This window comes from Echinops telfairi, unplaced genomic scaffold, assembly GCF_000313985.2.
Source record: "Echinops telfairi isolate 266 unplaced genomic scaffold, ASM31398v2 ScPeMD7_7;HRSCAF=31, whole genome shotgun sequence".
NCBI lineage: Eukaryota > Metazoa > Chordata > Mammalia > Afrosoricida > Tenrecidae > Echinops > Echinops telfairi.
The window spans coordinates 26,724,733-26,731,236 of record NW_022103904.1 but is presented as its reverse complement, the minus strand read 5'-3'; the positions used below and the strand labels follow the sequence as shown (position 1 = coordinate 26,731,236).

The 6,504-nt window shown below is 54.2% G+C and overlaps 1 protein-coding gene across 2 annotated transcripts in view; it reads left to right on the top strand.

Moving 5' to 3' along the window:
• ZNF710 (zinc finger protein 710) overlaps window positions 1-6,504 on the top strand; it is an 87,117-nt gene that overhangs the window by 54,476 nt on the left and 26,137 nt on the right. The window contains exon 1 of one of the 2 annotated variants that reach the window (XM_045286378.1): window positions 1,004-1,110. The exons of the other annotated variant lie outside the window; for it this stretch is intronic. The gene's annotated coding sequence lies outside the window, so the exon portion shown is untranslated. Of the gene's footprint in view, window positions 1-1,003; window positions 1,111-6,504 lie in introns of those variants that run through there. 2 annotated transcript variants of the gene reach the window in all.

Genomic DNA, 6,504 nt, shown 5'->3' with positions numbered 1-6,504 from the left:
TCACTCAGTTCACAGCAAGCCTGACCCAGCATGCTCTTTATTCTGTGCATGGGATTCTGAGAGGCCAGGGCTGTGGCCAGGTCCAGGAGATGAGACAGGACCAGACCAGAACCCAGCTCTTCTGACCCCCGGCCGGAGCTTTCTCCACCTCACACTGCAGTGGCTGCTGGGAAATTCGCAGTGGCAGGCGGGTGACGTTGACACCTTTGCTGCTCGTAGCCCATTGTGAGTTACAGCAAACCCCCCTGTACTGCAGCCACAGGTGCTACAAGCTCTCCTGCGTGCTGGCCTGAGAATACAGACCACAGCAAGCTCATAGCATCCAAGCCACCCTGATGATGCCGCATCACGTTTAGGAGCTTTAGTGATTAAACTGAGGCATTGAGAGGTTGAAACTGCTTGTCCCGCCTCCAGTGGCCCCTGGGCTGCCATTGTGTCATTTTTCATCCTGCCACCTGCCTGTCAGCAGTCCCTGCCTCCGGCAGCTGCACCCCTTCCCTCTCCCGACCCCTCCCCCTAGTTCGCATCTGCCATGTCTTGGGAAGCCAGACCACCACACTTGTCAGAATGGCACCACGTGACATCCAGCGAGGGCCTCTCCCAGGGAGGGAAAACCCACGGCGACACTCGAGGGCCCCTGCAGACAGCGGCGTTCCAAGCACCCCCACGTCAGACTGGACCCCGGGCTTTGGGGAGCCTTCTCGTGTACTCTGCACCTCTCTGCTCTTTAGGGGTGTTTGAGATCCCTGGACAAGTGGGGTATTGCCGCTCTGGGTTTCAAGTGTGCAAGGCCTAGAAGAGGCCACCTCGCAGACATCACCAGTGGCTGGGGAGCCGTGTGCCTGCCTGAGGACAGGGGCTCTGTGGATGCAGGGCTGGACCATGTGGGAGTCCAGGCTGGTCCCCCACATCCACTGCCATCTAGTCCATTTCAACTCACAGCAACCCTACATAGGGTTTCCACGACTGTGAATCTTTACAGGCTCATCTTTCTCCCACAGAGAGGCCTGTGGCTTTGAACTTCCGGTGAGCAGCTCAACCAGACTTGGAGTGGAGGCCCACATTCCAGGCCCATGTGCCATGTAGACTGACCGCTCGGCCTTTCCCGGAGTAAGTTGTATTGACATTCGTTCCTGGCATCCACCTGGCCCCTGAGCGGTGCTAACCAAATGGCTGGCAGTCAAGTCTATTCAGAGGTGCCTTGGGAGCAAGACCTGGTAATCTATCCCAGAAAAAAAGTCATTGAACTCCCTACGGCGCCTGGTTCTACGTGACACACATGAAGTAGCTCTGGGTCGTAATTGACTAAAACGGTCACTTCCATCGGCTCCAATCACACCTGGTCTCCCTGTCTGAGGGTTCCACGGCCTTGGTCTCTGGGTCTCCTGATGCTTAGGATCTTGTTAAAACCACACACGGGTCTTTCCCCCAAGCTGCTCTCCTTCCGTCCCGCCCCATCTATTTGAGGAACCTTGGTCAGGAGGGAGTTGACAACGTTCTCGGGTTTCCGGCCAGTCCTCCCAGGGTAAGTCACGGCTGATACGGCATGGTCGGAATAGACCCACGTTGAAAAGTGGGCGAACTGGGATAGTAACTGGAACTTGAGAAATTAGGGGTCAAGCCCCGGGAATGGAGCACTTGGAAGAGCTGTGGGGAGCCTGCAGCGGGGCTGGATTCCTGCCAGGACTGTGGAGTTGGACACACACCCAGAGCGCTGGGTTCGGCCCCGTCTCTGAGCCTGGCCCTGGTGTCGACTGCGTGTCGCCTGTGTTCTAGCGAGGGATCAGCTTTCTAGCAAGTCTAATTTTTCTGTTCCGGTTCACCAACATTTTACAGATCCAGTCAGTTCAGGTGGCGGTATCTCAACCTGGAAGAACCAGCTTAGAGCATGGCGCCCCTGTTTTTTCTGGCCTTCGGAGTGGTCACAGTGTGACCGCGCTTCTGGTTGGCATGTTTACTTGTAGCTTTGTTGTTGCTGTTTATTTTGTTGTTGTTGCTGCTGTTGCTGTTTATCAAAGCAGTACCTATGCATCCTTTTAAAGTCAAATAAGCCCAAAGATGATTGAGCAGTAGGTCCTACCCCAGCTTCCTTAACCCTCATCAACCCTCTTAGTGCCTCCTCCTGCCTCTCACCTCCATATTTTGTAATGATATCTTTGTGTCACTGTGTGTTGATTTGCCAGTTTGGGATCCACAGTATGAATGAATATTCATCACTGCTGAGCCTAGCATTGAACTATGATTTCTTCTTTAAAAGAAGGAAAAAAAAACCTAACTGTTGCCTTTTTGTTTTCCCTCATCGAATTTACTTTTCTGGGCCTCTCTCTTGGGAGCCCTGATGGTGTCATTGGGCTGCCATCCACCAAGGTCAGCCAGCAGTTCCAAACGGCCGGCTGCCCTGCAGGAGAGAGATGAGGCTCTCTACTCCAGTAAAGAGCTACCATCTTGGGGCACAGGGGCAGGTCAGCCCTGTCCTGGAGAGCTGTTAGGGATCCACATGAACTCGATGGTAGTGAGTTTGAGTCTGGGGCCTATCGCTGCTTTGTTTCCCCCCCCCCCCCCCCCCAATGTACCAACACATCCGGAAAATACCTGTTGAAAGTTTCCTCTATCTGTTCATCGATCAATTCCTCTTTACCCCCTGCACAGGGGTGGATCACGAAACCTTTTTCAATGCAAATTAGAGGCAAGTTCACTTGAATCTGTGACCGTGATTCTCAGGCACCTCTTCTGAGAAGGCTTCCCCGCTTGACCCTGCCTGGCCCCCAAGGCAAGCCCTCCTGGCTGCTCCCAGGTTCCCCATCACCCGCACATGAAATTGGAAGGCTTGTGTCTTAGCCGGCACGCCTCTCACTCCGGGATTCTTGAGGGCAGGCTGTGTCTTGCTCACCTCTGCGTCCCTCAGAAGAGGCGGCACTGGCAAGCCGCTCTTGTGCGGGCCGTGGCGACTAGTCCAGCTTCCAGCCACTGCGTGTGACAGTAGAACTTTTTTTCCCCTTTTCTTTCTGTTTTTTTAATAGCCATTTTATTGGGAGCTTGTACAACTCTTAGCACAATCCATACATACATCTATGGTGTCAGGCACATTTGTACATTTGTTGCCATCATCATTTTTAAACATTTTCTTTCTACTTGAAACCTTACTATCAGCTCATTTTCCCCTTCCCCCATGCTCCCTCCCTAATGAAACCTTGCTAATTTATAACTTTTTTCCATGTCTTACACTGACCACTGTCTCCCTTCACCCTCTTTTCTGTTGTCCGTCCCCCTGACTGCAGAACTCTCAGGAGCCCTGATGGCACTCTGGACAATGGGCTGCTAACAGTCACGCCTGAATTTGGGGCAGCCACTGGGCAGGAGAAAGATGAGGCTGTAGACTTCTGCAAAGAAGCCCTAGAAGAGTCTAAATCAACACATGGCAGTGAGCTGGGTTTTAATCTTTGGGGGCAGGTCACCATCCCACTACCCCTGGCCTCTGGCACCCCGCGTGCGTGTGCTGGGGTTTGAATTTGTTGGCTTGAAATGCAGTCGCCATTGCTTGTGAGCTCCCAGTTCCCGATTCCTTTGTATTGTCCTGGTGCCTCTTCCCGCCCTGGAGCTTCCTTCCTGGATGGGTTTGAGACCTCCCGGAGCCTGTTTCTAGCCACAGCCTTTCCTTGGTGGAAACAGCAAAGGCAGGGTTTTCTGTCCCAAACCTGATGGCTCCCTCCCTGCCCTTCTCCTTTAGAGAAGCTTCAGGCATCTCAGGGCCGTGGGTGGGCCCGTCATTGCACAGCCCAGCCTGCCCCGCGGAGCTGTGCGGCAAGGCTCGATGGCTGCGTGAGGTTGGGACTGGCTCAGTCAATCAATCAATAAGCCAATCAGTCTCCTGCCACTCAGCCCCTCCGCTCCCAGGGATTTCTCATTACACTGCGTTTGAATGACCCCCAGGAAAGCAGCAGCGCCTGCATGAAGGTGACCCTGGTTCAGATTTTTCCCATGACTCACTGGGCACTGAGTGGAAGAGAGGGCGAGAAAGCAAGACAAAGAAAGGGGGCCAGGGAAGTCCACCTCTGCCCTCACATGAGGTGCTGTGTGCAGGCAGGCCTGCCATCTGTCTCCCCAGCTCAGCACTGGCCTGGCCCACAGTGGCTTTCCAGCACGTGGCTGACAGCTGACCCGCAAGAAGGCCAGCGTGGGAAGAAGTCCACATGTAGGCTTTTTCCAGAAGAGGGACTTCAGATTCCCTAATGCACCTTTTCCAGCGCTGGATGGAGGGTCTCGGGTGTATAAGGAAGCCGGAAAGTCGAGCTGCTGGGGTTAATTCCAAGCAAACACGTTTAAGTGCATCTCTGCCATCCGCCGGTGGCTGCAGACAAGCCCCCTCGATACACTTGTCTTAATCTCATTACGGCGTCTCCTTAAAGAAGGCCCCATCAAAACTGGCTTCCCAAGGGACCTGCCGGGCCAGTTCCACTCAAGGCCCAAGAGGTCAGCTCACCCAGTCCTGGCGCCTGTCTGTTGGGATTCCAAATGCGTCATCTTGATAGGTTGCCATGTGATGCACACAAGAGGACCAGTGGGTGCATTAGGATGTTTTAAGAATACGGGACATGGGACATAATAATAAATTATAAATTAGCAAGGGTTCACAAGGGTGGGAGGTGTGTGTGTGGTGGGAGGGGGAGCAATGAGCTGATACCAAGGGCTCAAGTAGAAAGAAAATGTTTTGAAAATGATGGCGGCAACATATGTACAAATACGCTTGACACAATGGATGTACGTATGGATGGTGCTAAGAGCTGTACGGGGCCCCCTAAAACAATAAGGGAAACGGAATCGATGAGAAAAAGGCTGGGAAGGCTGTACCGACGAGGTTATTGTTGGCCTTTTTTTCCCATCACCACCATGCACTTGCTCATTCTCTGATGGTTGCAGGGACTGTCCTAGGAGAATTTCTTTGGGAAACCTCGCTCCATTTGCCCTGCAGCCCTGATCTCTCCCTTCTGACTGCTTTTTGTCTCCCAGGCGTCAAGAAGATTTGAAAGGAAACGCAGTCTGAGCCCCTGGAGGCTGCCCACACTGCCCTTCCTATGTGTGCATCAAAGAGCATGGACTGGCGTCCCTGGGAACAGGTTAGGGAGCTGAAACAGCACCAATGAACGGCACCTTCACAGCCTTAGATCTTTTGTCAAACCAAAGGCCTTGGCAGTGTCTTCATTGCTAACCTCTTACCGGGGAGCATAAAACCCCAGGAAGAAGCCGGACGTTGGCTAATAAAGTCTTAACTCGGCGTGATAGACTGCTAGTGAACCTAGGTACATTCTGCGTGTGGGTCATCACCCGATGGCTCCTTCCAGACCCAGCCCCGTTCCTCTCCAGCGCCTCCTCTTGGAGTTGTACCTGATCTTAATCACTGGTTTTCATCCGAATCCACTGGGGAATGGGGGAGATTCTGCTCTTCTGTTTCTTGGCCAGGAATCAATTGCTCTCTTGATCCTGAAAGTCTCAGGAGAAGATGTTGCGAAGACGGCCACCGCACTCAGGAAGGTGGAGAAACGGACAGAAATTCACACTCTTCTGATCAGAAGCAATTCCCTTGGACTTACCCTGGTGTTTCTTGAAGTCTTTGGGACTTAGCTAGTGCAGGTGGGGACAAGCCCCAAAGGCCAACAGCGCCCCCTCCCTCATGAGAAGGGACACAGATGGACCGTCTGCTACCAGAGTAAGGGACTAAGTCCCCGCACCTTCCAGGAGCAGGGGCCAGGCCTCAGAGCAGCCCCCCAAGTGGACACCCACCCCAGGACCCATTCCAGACTGCGGTTCATTCCACTCATTTGTCGCGTGCCCAGCGCCTCCTGTGTGTGCCCCAGAGCAAGAGGACCAGTCACAAGGTCCCGGCGGCCGGCTGAGCCACCCCGGCCTCTGCTGCCCGCCAGCCACCTTCTGCTTGACTCAGACCCCTCCTTTGCCTCCCTACCTGGTAAGCTCCCTGCTCTCAGGGCAGAGCTGGAGAGACCAGAGAACCTCAGGCAGAGCTTCTCGTGAGACCAGTGGCCCTCACCCGGGACTGTATGGGGAAGACCACAGCCCGGCCCGCCTGAGCTGGGGGTAAAGCTGCTGCCGCCCACCCCCACCCCTCAGAAGAAGCGCTTCTCCTGTGGGTCTAGTGAGTTACAGGGGAAGCCTTCAACGCCGCCGTTAGAAGTTTCTCCAGAGGAACCGGAATGATTGTTTGTACTTTCGGGAATGGACTTCCAGTTCTCAGCCTCTCTCTCTTTCCAGAGGGAGAGGAGGAGCCAAGAAAGGTTTGCGTGGTTCCCACCGTGATTGACGCCTCCTGTGTATGGCGGGTCACCCCTGGGCTGTGCCTTTTCAAGGGCTTCTTTCCCCCCTGCCCGCCTGCATTCAGCCTTTCTTTCAAAGCCTCTGTCTTCCTCTCCCCCTGCCCCTTTGTATCTCCTCTTCCCTTCTGCCTTTCATTGCAAGTTCTCACCCTCTCCCTCGGGGACCCCCCCACCTTCT